This window comes from Belonocnema kinseyi, chromosome 8, assembly GCF_010883055.1.
Source record: "Belonocnema kinseyi isolate 2016_QV_RU_SX_M_011 chromosome 8, B_treatae_v1, whole genome shotgun sequence".
Lineage (NCBI taxonomy): Eukaryota > Metazoa > Arthropoda > Insecta > Hymenoptera > Cynipidae > Belonocnema > Belonocnema kinseyi.
This window is the reverse complement of record NC_046664.1, coordinates 34,449,067-34,474,028: the sequence shown is the minus strand read 5'-3', so window position 1 is coordinate 34,474,028 and position 24,962 is coordinate 34,449,067. Positions and strand designations below refer to the sequence as shown.

Genomic DNA, 24,962 nt, shown 5'->3' with positions numbered 1-24,962 from the left:
AGCCGTCATGCATAAAGATTGATATTCTGCAAAGCAGTTGAGTTTTCAACATGAAAATATGAATTTTCAATTTTTTTAAACGAATTTTCTGCCAAATTGTTGAATTATGAAGCCAAAAAGAATTTTCTGTTAAATAATTGAATTTTTAACACGAAAATATGAATTTTCAAGTAAAGACAAAATGAACCCAAAACATAATAATGTTCAATGTTTAAATTTCCAACCAAATAGTTGAACTTTCTACCAAATTTTTTGAATTTTCAAGCCTAAATACCATTTTTCCACAAAACAGTTTAATTTTCAATCCAAATATAAGAATTTTAAACTAAAAAGTTCATTTTCAACTAATTATGTGAATTGTATACCTAAATAGTTGAACTTACCATCCAACAAGGATGACTTTTATTAAAAAAAAGTTAATTTTAAATTAAATTTTTTAATTTTCAAAGAAAAAGATCAATTTTCTACACACCAGTTAAAAAAATTTTCAACACAAAAATATAAATTTTCATCCCAAACAGACGAACTTTCAACAAAACAGGTTAATGGCTATCCCCAAAAGAAACGAATTCTCTGAAAAACAATTCATTTTCAACTCTATAAAATATACTAATTCTAAACCCAAAAAGACACATTTTCTACAAAAGAGCAGTTGATTTTTTATCGAAAAAAGCGGATTTTTAACAAAATATTTGAATTATCAACAACATAATTGAATGTTCTACAAAATAGTTGAATGTGTAAGCAAATAGTTGAATTTTCAAGCAAAAAAGACGATTTTTTTAGAAGACAGTTGATTGTTGAACAAAAATATTTAAATGTCAACCAAGAAAGATAAACTTTCAGCCCAAATAACGACATTTCTAATCAAAATTATGAAGGTTTAATCAATAACTTCGCATTTAAGCGAAAAAGATAAATATTTATAAGCCTGCTATTATAAACTTCATCTATTCTATGTATCTTAAAACCAGAAGTCTAATTCTTTATTTTCTTGATGCAACCTAAATCAAGTTGCCTGGCGAAAGTTTGGTACTTCAACCGCTTTCTATCTGCCTACCCATCAAGGGAATGAAGGCATTAGAGGGTGATGAATCATGTGTCCTGCTCGTAACATTAATCGAATCCAACTAAAGTAACCAAACTAACTACAAAATACAAATCCATTACTAAACACGAGACCAAATCGCATCTTTATGTCATTCTCAACTCAAGCCACAAATTTCAACAATTTTGTTGGTTCTTCCCACCGTTTTCTCTCAAGCACCTTTTCTGAGATGTCATCCTCGTGCAAGAAGCCTGGTTACTTCGATTTCGCAGAAGGATTTACTGTGTGGAACGTAAGTGGTGTAGACACTAATGGCAGAAGTGGTATTCGCGGCGGCTTGTATTTCTCAAACTCTCCAAGTGGTGTGCTTTCGAGTAAGCATTCTTTAAATTGGAACTTGGTAGCAGATCTTCTTCTGAGTCTAAACGGACTCGCGGCGCTCCACATGCCACTGAGCTCTGCATTATTTAGCTTAGCCGAGGCGAGAGCAACGATGGAAGAGATAAAAGAGAAAAATAAAGAAAAAGGGTGAAAAAAGAAAAGAGGTGGAATCTGAGTGCGATGAGGGCAGGAGACCAGGGGAAACTGGAAAGGGAGATACCGCGGCTACGAGAATTAGTCAAGTTAGCTGCTGTACCGACCACCCGGGTCGGGCCACTCGTAATGGAACTGGATTTAACCCCAGGGTCCGAAGCGAATCTTTCTTCGTATACCCAGACGTGCCATGGGCAACTCACCACTTCACTGGAAAGGAACATGTAATAAACCAACCAACCAACTGACAACCATGATTGCACTTGTTGAAAAAGGAGGCAGATAAAACAAAGGCACACGCTTCCTGCAAGCTCCTCATCTCCTTGAAGAAAATCATAACGAAACGTCAATTGTACAATATGAACATGACACTCACAAAGAAGACTTACATTATTCATAACTTTTTTTTATTCATACTCCTCCCACTCATAGGTCATATCAAACTTGTAACAAACTAAAGTAATAAGATGCGCTTTTCAGCCATTTTTGAGCAAATAGGCTTTTTAAAAATCTACGCACATTAGATGGACCGAGATGCGAACGTCTTTCGAACAACGGTTAGATCAGGCGGTAACTCAACCGATTTGTGGGCGAAAAGTCTGGGCTCGATTCCTGCAGCCTGGATTTTTTGTACATTTTTTTCATTCAATTAAAAAAGAAATTTTATTGAAGTAAAAGTGGTACAGGATGAAACTTCCAATTTTTTATTAGAAAAAATAATTGAAAATTAATATTTTGATTTTATATAAACAAATTTAATATTAAATTGCGACCGCCTGATCTAACCGGGACTATTCAGTGGCAACAAAACAAAATTTAACAACAAAAAAAAGAAATTTTCAACCAAAATAGTTCAATTTTGAACCAAACAGATGTATTCTCAACTAAAATTATGAATTTTCTACAAAATAATTAATTTTATTAAAGTAGTTTAACTTTCAAGAAAGTTTTCCACTTGCGTTTAAACTGAATTTATAGAACCATATAAAAACAAACTAGCTAGTAAATTAATGGTCTTTTGTTGAAAAGTTTACTATTAAATTTTTTGGTTGATTATTTTTCGTTTTTGGTGCATATTTTTATTATTTCTTTGAAAATTAGTTTTGTTGTAAATTCGACTATTTTGTTGACAATTCACCTTTTTGAGTTAAAAACTCTAACCCTTTGTTAGTAATTCAAAAGTTTCGATGAAAGATAAAATTTTGGACGAAATAGTTTTTTTTATTGACTGATTTCTGGTTTCTAAACTTTTAAATTCAAAAATAAATTGTATGTTATTTCAATAATTTCATTATAGGTTTAATATTTAATGATTCTCTTACAATAATAAATTATTTTATATTCTTCTTTCTGGAAATTCAATTGCTTTTAAGAAAAGAGTTGAGAATTAATCTTTTTTGGTTGAAAATTCAACTACTTAGGAAAAAGTTGAACTACTCTGTTAACAATCCATTTTTTGGTTGAAATTTTAAATAAATCTTTAAAAATTGTTATTTTTTTTGGTTGAAAATTATTTTTTTTAACGCAACATTTATTCCATTGTAAAAAATTAATCTTTCTGATGGAAAAATCATCTAATTTGTTGAAAGCTCAATATTTCATACATAAAATAAGATTGTTAAAATTCTTTTATAAGAACAAGCTCATTTTTTACCTTTGCTGACATTATTTAAAAACTTCTAGCGCAAGAAATTACAGGATGTAAGATTAAAAATAGTTTCGAGTACAAATATTTTCTCATTTTTATTTTTGTAAAATAGTTCCGACATCAACTTTGCACCATAAATGTGATCGTTTTTAGGTTATTGGCAGCGAGCGCCAGTTTCCGGCGAAAGCAAGTAAATGCTGAAAGGGTGAACGGATTCCCGGAAAGGGAAAAACCACCCCTTCTAAGGATATTGGTGAAGCGATTTAGATTCACGATAACACCGAGAGGGCTAGTCTGGATCGAGGTCTGGTTGAAAGAGGGTGAATGCCATCTACTATTCCATTTCAGAGGAAAATTATATTCCACCAGGTATGATCATACAGACTTCACAACCTAAAATACTCTCAAAACAGAAAAATAGGGCGATTTTTCTTCAATATAGGAGAATAGTAGATACATAAATTCTTATAAAATAAATTAAATACCATTCTCCTACGATTTTAAATAGAAATATATTGCATTTTCCCCAAAATAGTTGAATTTTAACCAAAAAATGATGAATGATCAACTCAAAAGGCGAATTTTATCAAAAAAAAGTTTTCCCCAAAGAGATTAATTTTCAACAAAAAAGTACATTTTCAACAAAGAAAGATGAAGTTTTAACAAATTTTTAAAACTTTCAAGTAGAAGACATGCATTTTTAAATATAAACTTGAATTTTGAAACAAATCGTTGAATTTTCAAACAGAAAGTCGAATTTTCAACAAGAGATTGGAATTTTCAAGCATTAAAGATTTTTTCATTCACGAAAGAATAAAGTATTTTCAAAAAATGGATGTTCAAACCAAAAAGACTAATTTTCTAAAAACCAGTAGAATTTTAACACGAAAATATGAATTTCAAAGAAAAAAGTTCATTGTCAACAAAATAGTTTAATTTAAAAAAAAATAGTTGAATTTGTAATCCAAAAGAAGAATTGTCAAACAATAAGATTTATTTAACACAAAAAAATTGTAAAAAAAAACACATCAATTTTCAAGTAATAAAGAGCAATTTTTAAAATAATAAAATCGGTACATTTTGAATAAAAAAAAACGAATTTTCAATAAAATGGTTAAATTTTTAATCAAACAAGATGAACTTTCGAAAAAATATAAAAGCTGAAATTTCAACTAAAGAAGATTTAAATTTGAAATAAAAAAACAATTGAATTCAAGCAAAAAATACCAATTTTCAACAAAATAGTTGAATAGTCAAACAAGGGATTTATTTTAGAACCGAAGAGGGAAGAATTTGTTAACAACTTGTTGAATTCACAAGCTAAAACGATGAAATTGGTACGAAACAGTTAAATTCTTAAACCAAAAATATGAATTTTCAAAAAAAATATTAAATATTTGACTAAAAACGAATTTTCCAAAAAATACTTAAATTTTCAACGAAATAGTTGGATTTTCTACCTAATAGTTTGACTTTTGAATCGAAAAAGATAAATTTTCGACAAAAATGTTGAATTTTCAAATAGAAAAGAATTTTCTACAAAATAGGTACTTTTCTATAAGGAAAGAATCATTTTCAATCCAATAAGACGAATTTTCTACCCCAAAAGACAAATGTTTAACAAACAGCTAAATTCTTGACCTAAATTGGTTACTTTTTGAGAAAATAGTCAAATTTTCAACCAAAAATAGTTGGATTTTCAAATAGGGTTTTATTAACTCTGGTCTCATAAGCGAAAAAATTAGAACAAGGGCAAGTTTCTTGAGAACTAGAAAAAAAAGAAATGATTTAAAAAATTGAAAAACGGGAATAGGGGCAAGCTTGTAAAGTCTAATCATATTTCACGTTGGAAATAATAACTTTTATAATTATATTTTCATATTCTTTTCTTCTTTTTCTTGGAAATTTAAGAAAACAAAAGATTCTAGGTTAAAAATGAAAGGAGTCGTTAAGAAGATTGTCTGCAGAAGTGAATAGAAAATTTTAAATTCTATTCAGCTTCGTTTGCAAATTTGCAAATATGATTATCTCGTTGACAAAGTCGGAATGGCTTGAGAAGCCGATCTCTCTTCGTGGTGCAATGAATGGATGATTGAAATGAAAAGAGTAAAGTGAATTATGTGCAAACCTTTCCGTTTACACGTGTAACATTTCGAGTGATTAACGCTGCAAGGAAATGAAATTTTCTCGCTTCTCTCGACACGAGCGTAACAAATGTCAATAAAAATGTGCTAAAAGTTTATGCTAATGGCATTCAATATTATATTAACTGTAAGTTATAGACCTGAGCAAGCACAAGCAACTTCAATTGTAAGAGAAAACAAGTCTCTTGTTTACAAGAGGAATAATTTGTTAACTATAAACATTTTTTTTTATTTAAATTTATAATCCTCCCAATAATAAGTCATTACCAAATTTCACATGGAGCGCGACGCTAGTCTTTCAACTCCTGGTTTGATCATGCAATTCGGGCTCGATTCCTGTTGCTGGCATTTTCGCCAATTTTTTTTTCATTCAAATTTCTAGCATTGAAATTTACTCCAAAATTGATTTTAATCAAGTCAAGATATAAACGTTTAATTGAATGGAAATATAAAGTTCAAGCGAATGAAGAAAACTGAGAATTTTCTCTTTAAAAAACTCTTAAATGTAAAATTGGTAAGGATTGAAAAAATCAATTTTTTCGAATAAAAAAAAAATGTTAAAAAATTAATATTTTGGTTTAAGTTATATAAATTCAGTAGACAATTTTAAAAAAGGGGCCTATCACTGCCCAGTTTATTGTACACAGAATTTTAACGAGTTTCGGATAAATTGTAAAAAAGAATTGAATAAAATTTGTGTTAATTTAGAGAAATTGAAGGGAAATAAGAAGAATTCGATGTAATTCAGGAAAATTCAAGATGAATTGAAAATTTGTTAACCCAGAATCTTTAAAAGAAAATATTGAAGGGATTTTAAAAGAATTTTATAATATGCCTAAAAATTAAAGTTCTTCAGGGTAACTAAAATTGTAATGTATTTAAATGAGTAGAATTGAGGGAGTTTAGAATAATCTACTTGAGTTTAAAATAATTAAGTGAGAGTAAAGATCAAGAGAATTACATTCGAGTAAATTTAGAGACATTCAAGGGAAAGAAGAATGGCGAAAAATACAAGGAAATTCGAACGAGTTTGATTAAATGTCTAAGAATCCAAAGTTAGTTTAAAAAAGACTTTAGGGTAAATTTAAAGAAACTAAAAAATTATATTGCACTGAGTAGAATTGCGTGAATTCAGAAGAATTCGAAAAAAGTAAAAGAATTAAGGACAATTTAATACAAAATCCGGGCGAATTACAAATGAATTAAAACAAATATTCCACTGATTTCAGTAAATCTTTAGTGAATTTAGATTATTGAATTCAAGAGAATTCCATAAAATGCATACCGAATCGAGAGAAATAAATAAAAATTTTAATGAATAGGACAAAAAAATCTATTTAATTGAGTAGAATTGAGTGAATGTAGAAAAATTCAAGTGGATTCATAATAATTCAGCAACAGCTAAGAAAATCAGGAGAATTCCAAAGAATTCAAATTTTTTAGGAATTCAGGAGGAATTCCAAATTAATTCGAATATATTAAACAAACTTCAAAATATTCCTCTGATTTCAATAAAATTAGAATAAGTTTTAAATAAATCGAGAGAATTCAAGAGACTTTGATCAAATTTATACGAATTTGAAAGGATATAATTTAACAAAATATGACAAATGAAAAAATTCGCATCGAAATGAGTAAAAATAAAGTCACCAGAATTCAGGGCGAATGTAACAGAATTTAAGTGAATTGAAAAAAAAGAACAGCAAATTTTACCAAATTTGGGCGAATTTATGGAAATTTGAGGACAATAAGAAGAATATGATGGAATTCATAAAAATACATGGAATTGATTGAAGTCGTAATGAATTGCGAAAAATTCAAAGGAATTGAAAACAATTTATTAACATGCCTAAGAATTCAAGGTGAGTTTGAAACATTTTAGGGCAATCTGAAAAAAATTTAATGATTTAAGTTAAAATGAGTAAATTCAAGAAAATTACAAAAATGCGGGGTAAACTAAAAAATTAAAAAGAATTATAAAGAATTCAGAATAAATGATTAATATAACAGCAAATTGATTGAAAAATTTCACAAAAATAACATTAACTTCAGTCAAATTTGAGTGCATTTAGGAAAAAAAAGACTATGGAAAAAAAGAATTAAGAACATTTGATGAAAAGTATACGATACCAAGATAAATAATAAATATAAGCGAATAGAATTAGTGAATAAGAGTCCGATAAAATCCATAAGAATTCAAGGTGAGCTCAAAAGTCTTTAGGATGTATTAAAAAAAGTTAATAAAATTCATAAATCATTGTGTTTTCTGTTTCAATTAGTTGAAATAAATGACTAAAGTGGTCTTACTATTTAAATAAAGTTACTATAGTCATTTTATCTTCAGAAAGTGACTAAAAAGTGATTTGAGAAAGAAAAGTGACTCGAACCTGCACTTTCCTGTTATGAACTCGGAATGCTACTGCCTGCTCTAATAGGGATTAAAAGACTCCCGCACCGCGGTCCATGTGACGTGCGTGGATTTCTTTAAAGTCTTTTCTCGAGAATGACTGAAAACCGCAACTTACTACTTTAGAATATTACAGCTTTGGTAATAAACTATTACTGGGAGAAGTATAAATCCAGACAAGATTCCGAAGGGTGCCCGGTAAATAAACTTGACTCCGAGCACGTGAAAAGAGTTCGTTTTCGCCTTTTGTTAAGAAATGTTATCAAGGTAGAACAAAGCACCTTCAAATCAGTAAGATCAGGCTTCACAAAAGACTTTCATGAAAGCAGAAAAGCTTCGCTTGGAAGCTAAAGACTTTATCAAAAAGGTTTGTCGGAAGACCGACTTCATAAAGGCAGTTTCTCAAAGCCTGCTCAGCGATAGGGAAGCCTGTTCTTAAAAAATCATTTCAGACGATTCTTGACTTCAAATAAAATTCCCGAAGGTTGCAGGAGCTTTTGATTAATTTACTTCTCTTTGAAGGACTATTAGTGATGTTTTTTATTTCAGAATTGGAAGTATTGAAATTTTAATGTATTTCAATGCGAAAGCATCCAATGAGTTAAGATTGAAATTAAAACGACTGAAGTGATTTTAAAATTTGATAATAATTTACGGAAAAATGCAAGAAAAACACAACATTTGTTGAATGACAAAATTCCTAATATCACTTACCGTACAAAATTTCGGCTCATGTGCGTGAGAAACTAAAAAATTTTTAATGAGAAAAGCTGGACTCACCTGGAACAAAAAATAAAATATTTCTGTTATTCATCAAAGTTAATGAATTTCTACTTGAATAAAGATACTGAAGACTTATAAAATGATTTGCTAAGTAAGAGCAAAATATAAATTTTAATAAATCTGCGTAAAAATATTTTCTTTCTCGTCAAAACTTCATATGTTTCGTAATACCTTTTAAACCGACACAAAAATTTCTAAAAATTAAAAAAAAATCCTTAAAATCTTCCAGAATCTTTTAAAAAATTCTGCAAATCTTTTAAATATATTTTTTTAAATTAATTTTTCAAAACTAAATAGCATTTAAAATTTTCCTATGGATCTTAAGAAAACTTTTTTATCCTCTCCTAAATTCTACATGTAAACAACTTGTTCTTTAATCTTCATACATTTCAAATATTTTTTTAATCATTTCAAAATTTCTAAATATCCATTCAACTTACTCTATTTTTAAAACACGCAATCTTAAAAAATTGAAATTTTTTGCTTCAAAATCTTTTTTAATATTGTAGAAAATCAGTGAAATTTTTTAAAATCTTTTTTATTTTTCTCTAAAAATCTCATTTTTCAAAATAATATTTATTCGACATTTCCCTAGGAATCTAATGAATAGTTTCAATTTAAAAAAATGTAATTGCTTTCTAATATTCCAGACTCGTTTTTTTTTACAATTTTAGAATCTCTTGGAATTTTTCTAAATTTTTTTGAAGATTCTCTCAACATTAATTTTTCATAATGAAAAATCATATAAAATTTTCCTAATCTTACAAAATGGAAAATTTGGTTTCAAAATCACCTACAATCTTTTTCAAAATCGTAGGAAATCATCTGGAATGTTTTAAAATTTTTTCAGTTTTCTTTTAAAATACATTTTTTAGCATAAAAAAGGATGTCAAATTTTCCCAGAAATTGTAAGAAATTTCTCTACTCTATTAAACCTTTGAATATTCTCAAAGAGTTTCTTTCTTCGAAATCTTCTTAAAGTTTAAATTATTTCCGAATCTTCCGAACTGCTAAAACTTCCTAACATCCTTTGAACTGATTGAGTTTTCGTAAAAAAAATGTTTAATCCAACATAAAAAAATGGCACCATAATAATTCAGTTTTCTAATCTCTCTGAAAATGTGAGAAAGTGTGCAACTTAGTGCGGTAGCAAAATGTCAGAATAATTATTTTCAGAATGTCGTTTTAAGAAACATTTTTTATTCAAATATTTTAAGGATTACAAAAAAAAATATTTTAACGATATTTTTTTTGCAATCGAATACTGGAAATTTAAAATTACAAAGCTGATAATGTAGGCATTTTTATCTTTATTAATACATACGAAGACTGAAAACAGATACAAAAATGAAAAAAATAGAAAAAAAACAAACCAATAATAAAACTGTTAGAAGTTTTATTATATTTTTTTGCAAACAACAAGTGACGACTTAAACAAACATCTCAGTCAAGAGCCCCAAGCATATTTTTACGATTACGTTAATTGTTTCGATTGCATTTGGCCTTCTAGTTAAATAATGTAAATAGATAAAAAAAAGGCGCTCGAAAAAAAAAACGTTTTGAAAAACACGATAAGTGAGAAGTTGACGAAGCGCAGGTTAGTGGTTTATATTCTCAAAAGCAATTTGTTATGATAGTCATAGTGCACTTAACGCTACATTATCACCAAAGACCTTCCCTGCAAGGAGATAGTGATCGAGCCCCGTGGTCCGTTTGTTACTATCATAATTAATAAAGCATTATTACGAGCGTGACTAACCATGCGACAAAACCATTAAGACTTTAAAATACCGTCCTGGAAAATAAAGTTATACATTGTTGAAGCGATTATTCCCCACGAACGCAACCTGAAAACTGTTAATTGGGAAAATAATGAGCGTCATTATGTAAACCCGATAGTAATATTACCAACACGAATACAAATGTGATACATAGAATTATCTAACAAAGTCATAAAATACAAACGACCGGAGCGAATCGTTAAATGGGTTTATTCTGCAATTATTGAGACATAAAACAATAAGTCTATTTCACGAATTTAAATTGTTGTCGAGACATTAACATTCTAAGAGAATTTCAAAATTAGATACTGTTTCAATATAGAAAAATCAATATTGCACAATTTGAAATCGGGAGCTTTCAAAATTAAATAAATTATGATTCAAGGCTTAAAAAATGGGACAATCACCAAATGAGAATAAATAAAAAAATTTTATCTTTAAAGCTAATAGTCATTCGAATCAAATAATTTTCATTTTAAGGCTTTTAACCGGTAAGATTTTTAGTAATAAAAGTAGTAGCACTAAGAACTTAAAATTTAATTTTGCATGTTCCAAATTCCTGCAATGAAGAAAGTTCTTTTGCAACAGCTTAATTTGATTAAACCCTCAACTAATCCTTTTTCACTTCAAACTATACTTAAACCCTTTGTCGACTCAAAAAAAAGATCCTACTTAAAAAAAAGTTTTCTATGGAAGATTTTTTAAGGCAGAAAACATTTTTGAAATCAACAATTATATTTGAACAGTGGTTACTTACTTGCAAAATTGGAAACAATTAAGTGGTAGGGGATGTTTTCACCGAAAAATAAGTTATGATTTATTAAAGTTCAACTTTTTTTTTATTGGCAAGAACTGACAGTATACACAGAAAAATTATTTTCTTAAATTAAAGAAACCGCGTGCCTTAAACATAGTTTTCTTTGTTTATTCAAAAATATTTTGAAAAAGAAGAAAATAATTTTAAATTGAAGAAATATTTCCATTGTAACAAAAAAACATTTATTCGAACCAAAGCGTTTTCTTTTACTTAAAAGAAATTTCTTTGAATTAAAGAGACTATTACTTGACAGTTTTTTTGCCAGGAAAAATTAAATTAAAAAAAAAACAATTTTTCAAATTATCATTTTTCGTGAGTTTTAACCTTTTTTCTATAAAAAAAAAATTCTTGATAAGAGATAAATGACAATATCATTTCAAATTGATTCAATTTTTATTTTTCACTTGTGGCAATTTGTGTTCTTTCCAATATTAACTACATTAAATTAAATTTAAATTATTTGGGTTTTCAGGTTTGTTTTTTGTATTTGTATTTTGCATTATAAATTCATCGAAGAAACTGACGAATGAAACCCAATAAATTTAAACGCCTGATGAATACCATTCCTTCTCCAACTTTAATTCTTTCTACTGCATTTTTATTTTCGACTGAAAACTAGATTTTTATCGCGAATTTCAGAGAGAAAAATGAAAAAAAAACCACCCGGAAAAAATCTGAAAGCGGCATCTACTTGAAATGCGAATCCGCGAAATAAAACAAGCGAGGCTTCATGCAAGCGAGTTGGAAGTTACCCATGAAACGGCTGAAAGGATAATTCGCAAACGCGCAAATTGCGAAGGCGAGAAAAAAAAATCGAAACCGCTGATAAGAGCCCTCCGTCCGAGAACCAGTTTAACAGGCGCGAGCCGTTATTAGCCGAACGTGGAACATTAATTGCATGCCATGTTTTTATAGGACGAGCTTCGATGGTAAATATTGGCCCCTCGCGTTATACATTCGCAAATATCAGCCGCGAGCAATCGCGGAATTTCTCCTACCCATCGTCGCATTTTCCTTTACTCTTGGTCAATTTTAGCCATTTGATTCGAGCCAAGCTCACCGATAAAATCACCCTCGACACCCCTATTGATAAACTCGCGAGGGAAAAAAGTGCTGGAATATGAGGATGAGACTATTTTAATTCGCGACCAATTCTAACTTTCCCGGTATATCGGATATTGCTGAATCTCATGGGATTTTCGGTCGCGGGCACATATTGCCTTTTTCACAAACATATACATAGAAAAGAGTGCAAACTTCACAGCACAAAATGCTCTCAAAACCTCAAAATCCCTATATAGATCGCGTAAAATCGAAGAAAACTTTGGAATTTTTTTGTAACAAAACTACACAATGTTTCTATCTCAAATTTGGACTGATATTTATACCTATTTTCAAAGCATGGAACAATTATTTCATCAAATTACAGAAAATTTTTTTTTCGAATTTTGTTTATTTTTTATGCAAATAAGTGGTTAAATAATAAGTTTGCACAAAAACAAAGAGGTATATCGACTAGACAATTAAATTATCTTTAAAATGGCATTTTCTTTTGTTGCGATAAGTTGAAAATTCGTTGAGTGCTCGTGTCCATAAACTCGGAAAATAGGAAAAATATTATTTCGAGATAAACGCATTTAAAGTCCGAGGGCGCATCTGGCTACCTGCTCCGCGCACTGAAAAAAGTTAGCGAAAATAGCCATAGCAGCTAAACCGCTCAGAATTTTGATCTAAAGTTTTAACAGAGTACTCTTGAAATGTTATACTTTCGATTTGTACAATAAAAAAAATCGATTTTTTCATCAATCTATATAGGGATACCCCCTTAATTTCTAACCAAAAACGAGAAAAAGCGAAGAATACGAGAAAGAGTGTGAAGTCTGCAACTGAACAAAAAAAACTTCCAATGACAATACACATATGGCGGTTCCTTTCGTTAATAAACAAATTAATTTTCATAGCATCGTTAGGTTCTAGAATTATAAATGAAGATAACCTCGCGACCCTACTGACAGAGGTGAAACATCACAGATGAACTTTATTCGGATGCTTTTTGAGGAAATTAACAACTTGTTATGAACTTTTGACATCCACGATATCAGCGGATGAGTGTTTAGAGAAGTAACACTGCTAATATGTTATAGCCGAGGTGTTAGCTTGATAGGTTGACCTTTTCGAGCGTGATTCCGATACACGCCATTTACTACTGTAATCTGTGTGTGGAAAGTTCATAATGTCTTCAAAATGTTGTAACAGTATTAACAAGATATTGCAATTTCATGGTATAGATCGAGTTGGAAGCATCCGAATTTCAAATTGGCAAAATGAGTATTTCAAGGCTTAAAAAATGAGACAATCACCAAATGAGAATAAATAAAAAAAATTTTATCTTTAAAGCTAGTCACTCGAATTAAATAATTTTCATTTTAAGGCTTTTAATCGGTAAGACTTTTAGTAATAAAAGTAGTAGCACTAAGAACTTAAAATTTAATTTTGCATGTTCCAAATTCCTGCAATGAAGAAGAAAGTTCTTTTGCAACAGCTTAATTTGATTAAACCCTCATTGAGAATCCTTTTTGAGAAAATTTGGACGAATTTATGGAAATTTGAGGACAATAAGAAGAATATGATGGAATTCATAAAATCCTTTGAAATTGAGAAATAATAATCATTTTTAAAAAATTGAGAAAAAACGGCTGGAGAAAGGTATAATTCTCTGATGAACTGTTTCGACAGCAACAGTTATTAAACCCACTCCACTGTTTTGTCAGAGGCCGGACTTTCCAGGCATTTTACGACCAAAGTGGAGAATGTAGGAGGCCAATCTCGAGTTATACATTGTTGAGTTGAGAGAGTAAGCAAACACCACCATCCTGTCCCGCTTTCCAGTAGCTCGAAAACACAGAAGCTGCTGTAGCAATAACGGGCTTTCCCGACGGTATTCTGTTATAGAAGCGTCTGTTCTAGATGTAGACAATATCCATCAGATTATTTCACCCAGCTACTAGACAACAGCGTGTTTTGTTCATCACACCATTATCATCATCCTCGAAAATCTACACCTAACTTCAAACACTAAACGCCAGAGTCTAGATCTAATTATAATCTGATTGGAAGCTGCCGAGGAACTTAAGAGGATTAAACAAGCTGTCCTAACAAGCTTGGTCTCGCATTAACCTCTTCTAGAAAGTGTTTACAACTTTACACAAACTAGTAATTAATCAAATGGAACAAGTTAAATGCAACTGATAAAGATACGGGATACGGTTAGCTTAAGGTCCTCTGATGCTTTGGATGAGTATCACAAAAAATGAGATGCACTTAATCCATCAGATTATTTCCCCTATATACTAGACAAAAATGTCTTTTGTCCATCATACCAACGTCCCAGAAAATCGAAATCTAACTCCAAACCCTAAACTCTATATCTCATTATAATCTGATTATAAACTGGCGAGGAATTCAAGAGGATTAAACTAGCTGTTCTAACAAGCTTGGTCTTAAATTAACCTCTTCCAGAAAGTTTACAACTCTACAAAAAATAATTATGAATCAAATGGCACAAGTTAAATGGAACTGATGGAGCTGCGGGATACGCTTGGCTTAAGGTTCTCTGGTGCTTCGGATGGGTGGAACAAAAAATGTGATGCTCTACTAGGCGGATATAAATAAGTATGGGGATCAGTGAGCACGTGCGTGGATGTGAATGTGAAGATCACTGACAATGAGTGTGGTTAAGGGGGACCTTGTATCCCACATCGTACATTATATCTCCCCTTCGATGGTGACACAGCAACTTCTCCTTTTCCTCCGAACAAATCTTACCTTCAATTTAATTTGTAACTTCGCCGTAGCACTTCGTTTACAAAATAAATTATAAGAAAACATTATTTCTAAAAAAACCTTCTTATGTAAAAATGTATAGATATATCAATATTTCTGGCTGATTAAAAACAAACGCATGCCATTCAAAAAATTTGTTTCGTTTGTTAAAGATAAATTCAAGTGTTAAAATTTAGTTCAAGCTACTCATATATTTAATTAAATTGTATGTTGCTTTTCAGTCATTATGTGGTCATTATGTGTTTAAATGACTGTCGGCTTATTGAATAAAATGTCCAGCAGTAAAGAAAAGAGAAATGAGCGATTTACTTCTTTCAATGGGGACTCCGCTTGGAATTGAAAAAATTACAATATCAGAACATTTCAATTTAAAAACATCAATACTATTTTTTTAAAGAACTAAAACTGGATAGAGTTTTCGATCAAAAGTATTAAAATTTGTGAGTCTTAAATTTTAGAATTTTTAAGCTTTTAAACATTAAAGATCACAAAATTGAATAGAATTTGAATGTCGCACAACTAGAATAAATTAAAGATTGCATATGACTTTATCGAAGCTGCACTTTTTTTTCATTGACACGCTTCTGAAATTGACAACTTTCATAAGTGAAAGCTATACAACTTTTTTAAAAGTAAATTCTTTGAAATCGGAATTTGAACTCAAAATATTCACAACTTCCTATGCAAATATTACAAATATTTTCTAAAATATAAGATTCAGCTAAAAAAAAATCAGAAAGTACATTATTCTATTTCAAGGGTTCACTTACAATTTAAATTCTGGAATTGTTAAATTTCAAATTACTCCATTTTGAATTTCAATCTTAAGATATTCAGTAATAAAATTTTGAATAGGCCAGTCTAAAACTATTCAAATTTAAGCGCGTCAAACTTAAAATTTTGCTCAAATATTCAGAAATTTAAATTACTTAATTTTGATAGTTTCCATTTAAAGTTGTTTGATTTTAAGCATTTTTCAATAGTAAATATTTCAATTTTAAACGATTCAAAGTAAATTTTAAACGTTTTAATTCTTAATATTTAATTCGAATTTTGTACACATTTCCAATTTCCAAATCTCAAATTTATCTCTAATTTAAAAAACATAATTTTTGAAAATTGAAATGACAACATTTATTGCACTTATAAAAATATGAAAAAATTAAGAAAAGAATGGTATAAAACAAGACAAATCTGACTTCGAGGGCTATTCAAAAAATACGTGATACATTTTTTAGAAACTTCTGACCCCCTCCATCCCTTACGTGATACTTTTTGCATTGGTCTTAACATGGAGAATGATACTTCCACTGTAAAAAAAAAGGATTATTTCAGGGCTATTTTGAATTATTAAAATAAGACTCAGAAAAAGCAGTTTCCAGTGGTACCAAAAATGAGACCACTGATGGAAATCCAGTTATTTGCTTTACATTCAAAATAACAGCATGAAGTTATCCTGTTGAAAAACAGGACATCCAAAATACGATACCGTTAAAAAAGAGATCTCTAGGTTTTACAGTGTGAAAAATAAGTTTCAACTAAGGCAAAGAAGGAAAAAAGGAACAAAGCAAGCACAACATATGATCCCCCTGAAAAAAAGCAAACCACAAAACATGAATATACCTGGATAGTAGTATGGATGTCCACCATGTGAGGGATGAACAAGAGGATGAGGTGCGCGAAAATCCATGTTTCTGAAGATTTCTTGCAGCTGCTCAAAAACTTGAACACTCACTTTCGGGTTTCATCAATCAGAAGTGCATCCTCTTACAAATAATTGACTCACTCAACTTGTAATTCTAGTAATGGCAATAATAATACAGTAATCAGCACTGAGAATACAGGGAAGCAAACACTTTGAATCAACTCTTTCAATCACTAGGCTAGATCGTTGACAAATAGAAACTGTTCCACGATAATCCAGTATCCAGATGACGTTGATGATCTGATCAATATACTATTGATCAAGATCTCACTGATCAAGATCACACTGACAATGGGTGGAACATGAAAGACTCGTTATTCACACACGACACTGATATTCATATTGATACTGAAACTGATATTGACACTGATACTACAGCAAATAGAAGCACCCACATAATGTGACACTTGAAATGAGGAGAAGGTACTCGACTCGCAATGAGGTATCAAATCTCGAAAGGTGATTGATTTCGCGCGGCGTGCTAAAGAGAAACGACACTAAACGCGACCTCGCGTTCACCACTCGGTCCGATCGCGGTATTCACACTGACCTCGGAGGGACGTAAACAATCAAGAGAGCAAGTCGAGTTCACACACGAGGGAGGGGGTTCGAGCGTGGGAAAAAGAGAGAGACACTATCAAAACGCAGAGCGGGAATCCATTTGAGACTTTGGATTCTGACCCAGACCCCTTAAATCTAGAGGCTAAGGCTATAGACCTAGCCAAACTTGAGATCCTGGCTGAGCACTATAACTTCTAGGTTCCTTGATGATTTTGAAGCACTTTGAAACACTATTGACCCAATATCGGTTCCTTACATAATTTTGAGAGTTCGCCACTGGGTGTTGGATCAAAGACTCTACGGTTCTAAATGAACCTATTTTCACCAGGAAGCTCGGAAAGCTATCTGCTTTGTGTAAGGGTGGTGTACTAAAGTACTGGATTGGAGGATTTTGCGCCTGCGTTTGATCCACCACCGGCCGGTGTTTTATAGATGGGGTGTCATCGCGAAGCGTTTGCGTACCACATAGTACTGTATGTGGCGAAACAAGACCAACGACGGCTGGCACTAGACTGAAGAACTAACTGGTGGGCTCGATCGACGCCTGCTTGGTTCTCATTCGCTCCCACCTCGTAGCTCCACTACCTACCAGCATTCAGTATTCAGCATTCAGGATTCAGTAACCATCACCGAGGGTCTACACTCTGGGATAGAGTAATCAAGAGTCTAGAGGTCTGCAGGGATGCAGGAAGGACGTGTAGGGATTTGGGGAAGTGGACAAAAAGACTGAGCTTTTGGCAAGAGCTGGAGACTCGGAGTTATTACATGCATCTTTGCAAATCCGAACCACGCATGAAAGCCATTCCCCAGGCTCGTTTATCACTCGTTCGCCTCTAGCACGTAGGGCCGTAAATCCTCCCACGTACAATTCGCACACAGCCACCTGCGGGAGTAAAAGTTGGTGGTTGTTCTCTATCAGATGGGAGATGAAGGAACAAACACAAGAAACCACAACAAGAAATCAAGGCGATTTGGGAAGATCAACTGGTGGATGATGAATCTGATGATTTCACTAAGAGAAAAGCAACTAATGGTATTTAAATATCCTAAACGATACTATCTCTCTGGAATAACAATATCCGTTTGTTGATCAGCAGCCTATAAGCTATATCCTTGAAACATCGAAAATCACTTTAGCAAATTACATATATTCTGTAAAATGGTCTCTAATTACGCCAAGAAGCTGTTTAACAGAGTATCGACCTAACTACATCTGAAATGGCTACGTGTATTACAGTCTATGAAGTCTGCTTCCTAACTGCGACAACCATAAACTTCAGCTGCAACATGACCAGTAATAAACGTTCTACAAACTTTCTGAAAAACCTTCATTATCCTACTTGTTGTTTATTACAACATTTTAGGTCAGAGCGTTTATAGTTTAGAGACTTAAAATGATAAAATTGTCTCAAAATAGGGTGATTTATCACGAAATTAGGGAAATAAATTCTTTTAAATAAAATTAACGTACATACCATATTAAATGAAATAGTAAACGCTTTAAATATTTCAGAAAACAGTTGATATTTCAATCCGGAAAGATCAATTTTCCACAAAAAAAGTCATTGTCAGTCATAAAAGATGAATCTTTACTAAACCAATTATTTGAACTTTCAAGCAAGATACGATTTTCAAGAAAATAGTTGAACTTATAACCAAATAGTTCATTTTGAACCTACGAAAATAAATGTCCAATCAAATCGTCGAATTTTAAACGAACTCTAAACCAAGAAATATTCCTCAGTCTTCGTCAAGAATAGTTAAATTTTTAGTTCGAACAATTAAATTTCATCTAAAGAAAACAAACGAATTTTCAAGAAAATAATTGACTCCTTAACCAAAACACAATAATTTTCAACCAAACAGTTGCATTTTTATCGAAAATGATTAAATTTCTACTCGGATAGATAAATGTTCAAACAAAAAGGACTAATTTAAAAAAAAAAACAGTTGAATTTTCGACCAAGACAATGACTTTTAAATAAAATAGTTGATTTTTTAACAAATAAAATTAGATGTTCAAGTAATATTAGCATTTTTAAAGAAAAAATATAAATTCTGCGGCAAAAATATGATAGTACACGTGTTAAACGAAAAGATTTAACTTTTGACCAGAAATAGTTGAATTTTGGAAATTTTGTTCAGTCACTACAGAGTTAAAAAAAAAGATTCAGTATCGCAAAAATAAAATCAGGACTTCCAAGATTCATCGACTCAAAATAAGTGAATGACTCCTTGGGATTTTCTTATTGAGTTTAATTAATTCAGTTCGCATTTAAGCAAAAGAAACAAAAACAAGCGACAAGGGGGTAGTTTCTGGAAAGCAGGGGAAGAAGAGGAATTTAAAAAAATGGGAATAGAGGAAAAAGTGTGAACTCTGAGCTTAGACTTAGAATCGTCTTTACATTAACTGATCCTGAGACCTTGAAATGTGACTAAAGCCTGCAAACGTGGAAAAAGTGTCCCTTTTCCGACTCAGCGATGCGTGTTTTTCTTTCATTTCAATTTCCTCGGTCGCCGGCTTGCAGAGGTTCTTTTCTGGCTTTCTGAGAGGATAATGTTGTGTATCAACACATAGGAGAGAACGAGCGAGAGAGTGAGAACAGCGGACCATCTGGCGCGAAGTGGCACGCGCTTCCTACCAAACAGGCTGCTTTTCCTTACCTTCTGCTCCAGCGAAATCCACTCCATCACCCCTCTTTTTCACCGGTCGCTACGACCCCTCTAAAATCTACATTCTGGATTCTCTATTCTGTTTTATACATTTTCTACAACGAACCTTCTTCCCTCCTGGCGGAAAACCAACCAGACCAGTAGCAACCAAGCGGGGAAAACTTGGGCCAATATTCGACATCGCTGAGGAGGGTAGATTTGGTAGACGGGGAAAGGGGGCACGTAGGGTGATTACAAAGTCTGTGGCTTCCTAAATAATTCCGAACCGCCCTGTGCTGTCGACCGAACAGACCTCGACATTTTGTAGAGTCGGGAACATGGAAGCCTTCGTTAACTTCCTCTTCAGCTGGCTAGATTCTATAAATCTAGAACAAGTCCCTTGTGAAATATGGAACACCTTAAACTTAAAATATTCTTAAAACCGTCCTACGAAGGTCTACTTAACTATAATAACTTTCAATTAAAAAAAAAAAATCTGCCCGCTACGAGGGCACATTCTCATCGCGCGCTAAGCGCGCCATGTTGTATTGATCTCGCGCTTCGCGCTCGATTATGTATTTACCTAGCGCTACGCGCTCGGTCTTTATAATTTCGCACATTCTTGCGCAAACATTTTAAAATTAAGACTCAAAACATCCACCACTGTAATTTTGTGATTGTGAATTCTCTTTCGTTAAAAAAGCTTAGCTCGAGAGTTTGAGCCCACCTACGGCACGCGACTGATGGCAATCGCACTCCGCGCTTAGTCTTTGCATTTCTTCCGTATTCGGGTACAGACCTTTTAAAATCAAAGGTGAACGGACCGACAACTGTAATTTTGTGATTTTGAATCTCTTTTGTTAAAGCTCTTTTGGCTTTAACGAACAGATTCTCATTGCGTATCTCGTGCTTCGGGTTCGATTTTGTCCAACATGTCAACTGTTCTATATTATACACAACACTTTTATATCAATTATAATACATGTTTGATGTAACTTTGCCAGGGATTACTCATTAAAAGATTGCAAAATAAAAAGCAAATTGTATTTATCATGATTATTTTTATATTTGTTTCTTATTTTGCTTTAAATTGTGTTCTAAGCTGCTCAGAAACATGTATCATTTCAAAAAATGTATATCATTACAATTCATAATATGCATAAAAATTGAATCATACTAATTCTTATTTCCTTGAATTTCTAATTTTAAAAAAATTTAATATTGTTTTTTACGATTAAATAAAAATTACTGCGCATCTACATAGGGTCTAATACAGGAACCTATATAGGGTCGCATATAGGAGTCTATGTCCTCTTTCGTCTTTTCTGTGCTTTTTCCAGAAAGTTAATTTTTTAATTTTTAATCTTATGTTTTACGATTAAAAGAAAATCTGCTCGTCCTATCGAAAAATGATTAATAATAAATTCATAGATCTTTTTAGGCGAACAACTGTTGTCTGGTAATTTAAGATCATACCTTGTGTCGTTGTTTCAAACAAATTTAATATTTTTATTTAGAATGTTATTTTTTACGACTAAAGCAAAAACTACGTATCCTATCAAAAATTATAGCTCTTTTTTGGATGAACAAGTTTTGTCTCATTTTTTTCGTAGCTTATATCGAAAAGTGATTCATTATAAATTTGTAGTTCTTTCCAGGGTGCGCAATTTGAGCTTTTTCATTTTTTTTATCTTGCATAGTTTGACCAAAAAAATGGAATTTTCGGATTTTTCATTATTTTTGGTACGTTCAAATTTGGAATTTTCAACTTTTTGACCAAATGGAAAAAGTTGTTATCATAATCTTGTAGGGCTTTCAAAAAACAACGTTTTTCTTCTTCAGACTTTTTTTCGTATCATGCGTTGTTTGTCTTAAATTGTTTATTTTAGTTTGTCTTTTTGGATTTTGAAAATGCTATAACTCCCGTAATTTTTTATTTTTCGAAAAAAGTCATTGGGATAAATTGTTAATTTTTTTTAAATACTATGAATAACCGCACAGAGAATTTTTGAATTTTGAAAAAAGTGATCTCAAAAATATGAAAAATTTTGAATTTTCATCCAAAATGGTTGGCTAACGAACTTGATCTTTAGTTTAGGACACTAAACAAGTGTACCGAGGGCTAATCTAATAGATTAATTGTTTCAAAATTTATCGTGTTCACAGACAGACAGACATGCAGACATACATACATACAGACAGACATCCAGACACATTCGTAAAACCCCTGTTTTTCGGATTCAGGGGGTCTCAAAACGTAGAAATCTGACAAAAACTGGGGGGGGGGGGGGGGGGGGGGGGGGGGTCTAATTTTACATAAATCTAATACCTTCTCTGATGAGAATGTAAAAAAATCAGTAGAAGTGTAATAAACTACGACCCAAGAAAAATGTAAGCGGCTTATGCGTAAACATCTTTGATAAACAATCTAAATAATATTTTTAACAATAATCCACCATTCATTAATTCTGTTCACATTGAAGCTCCTATGTTTCGCTAGACTTTCGCGTGTCCGTTTGGCGTAAAAATTCAACAGATTTGGTTCAACTGTTTTGTGGAAAATTGATTTAATTTGTTGAGAATTCATCTTCTTGGTTAAAAATGTAATATTTGGTTGAAAATTCAGTTATTTTGTTAAAAGCTCATCTTTAAGCCTGGGAAATTTAACATTTGTTAGGGGCTTTAATCAGCTATTGAGACAAATTGTAACCAATTGGCGAAGTTCAAAAATATTTTGTAAGGAAGAGTAAGGAAATAGTAGCATTAGCAGAGAATTGTGAGAAACTAGTGTCTAGACCAATTAAATACGTATTGCCCCATTGTACAATGCTGGAAGAACAAAGCTGGAATTTCTAAAAGAGGATTCTTCAAGTAAAATAGAACAAAACTGAAGATGGCGATCTCTGTTTAATAATAGCTTCTCTGATTCAATTCCTATTAGAAGGACGCCACCACTCGTTACAGATTAAGTCGCTTTACATTCGCAGAATGAATTGAAGCGTCTAGCGTAGGTGAATAAGACGACAAAACATCAAAGAGATTCTGGCAGAGTTCCAATTTAACAGAGTCAGCAAAGTCGTTTCTACCGAAAGATACTAAATTCATATGTATACGTTTTGGAATAGAGAATGAATATTACAAAGTGGTACAAACCTATAGCTGTCTTTATCAAGAAAAACCAAATTACACTGTGTAGGTCTATAATCTGAACTACGTGCGCTTTAAGTAAATTGATATGGATTTTCTCAAGGAACTATCATCCAACAACTCTAAAAGCAATATGTATCTAAAAGTTTTTTACGATGCCTACTCGAGGGGAAAGACCAAGTTGGCAATAATAGTAAATGTGAAGTGGTAGAGAATCTCTTAGATCCAAACTGTCTCATCAATCGTTGTAACATTGTTCCGGAATTCGTTTGGCACGACTGTATCTGACATATATCAACTTGATAAATATTTCTGAAATACTTTTTCCTAGAGAAGACTTCCTGCATACAAATTTTTTCTTCCGAGGCACCTCAGCGATTTCAAATTATTGTGATGAGATCTCCTTTTAAGAAACAAAATGTTAAAAAATGTATAATGCTGCTTTTTAATATCGGGAATAATTGCATATTGGATACTTCAGATAGGTATAAAATCTGCAGGTTCCTAACGTCTCGAGAAAGATTAACGTAGCGTATTTATGATTATGTTACGAATAGTTCATACAAACGACTAATAATTCTTTAATACTTGATATTTCATCCGGATTATGAGATTTTATGCGATTCGAGTAAAAGTTCAAGTTTTTGTCTTGCCTTATATTTATACGACCGAATCGGAGCACTTTATTATAAACGCGTCATAAAACAGGTCTTGCTGGGGAGATACGACTTGAAAAGATTCGCATCTAGTAATAAAAGTCATATCGCAACTTACCAAGCGTATTTACAATAATCGTTAATCGAGCAGTCGGCGTTTAGTTTTCTTTTGCAAGTTGAATCTTTCTCGCTGAAATTCGTCATAGAAAGGTAGAAACTAGGTTTTAAAAAAGCTATAGTAGAGTAGTTAAATTTAACATCATTGCGAATTTCGAATTGACAATTGAAAGTTGTAATTATTATGAAAGTTTAAACTTTTAAGCAAGAACAGTGGCGTAGCCAAGGGAGGGGTTATGGGTGTTAGATCCCCCCCCCACCTCAATCCTCCGTTTATCCGATATACCTTCCTAAAATACTTCCCCACCCACTCTCACAGGTAATGAATGAGGTGTCTCCCTAATAGAAGTTTTCCAGAACCCTAATAAAACTATTCATTTCTAAAAGAGAAAATGCGATCAATAATAATGTAAATTTCAAGCCTAAAAATATTTCTATAAAAAATCTTCACATAAACAAACCTCAATAAAAACTAGCATTTTTAATCTATTTTCCTCAACGCTAAAACCAAAGTTTATCGCAGATTATAGACGAGCATAAATAGCAGGTAATCTATGGTACTCATTGTAAAGTGAAATTAGTAGCCATTTGCAAATGAGTTTCTCAGCACATATTGTTTAATTAAATAGATTTGAAAGGAAAGCAGAAAAGTGTTCTGTTTGCTTAAAAGTAGACACTTTTAAACTGTCAGCCATAGGGAATGTGTCGAGAAGGATCAGTAGAGTGAACACCAGCAACACAGACGAACATGTCAATACTCAATATTCAAAAATTAAAATAATCTCAGTTTGTATGTGTATCTAACACAATGTCATGCAAGCGAACTGCTGGAACTTACATGTAGATCTACGTATCGAAAAAACCGCGTCCTCAACCAATCAATGAGGAAAATTTAAATTTGGGAAATTCAGAAAATGTTCATACAACCGCATAATTATTTCTCAATGATATTGGATCATTTAATGTCTATCAAATTTCTTTAGAGACAAAAATTGTATACTGAACTAGCCGAATGGCAATACTTCTCTAGCTTCTTTTATGTCCATGCATTTTTTCATGCAGGCTCTCGTGTTTCTGTGACTTCTTATGTCTCTTCTAAGTAGGGTCTCATTCACACAT

At 31.9% G+C, this 24,962-nt stretch overlaps 1 protein-coding gene across 2 annotated transcripts in view; it reads right to left on the bottom strand.

The window, feature by feature from the left end:
• LOC117178991 overlaps nucleotides 1-24,962 on the bottom strand; it is a 292,457-nt gene that overhangs the window by 158,999 nt on the left and 108,496 nt on the right. The window lies entirely within an intron of this gene.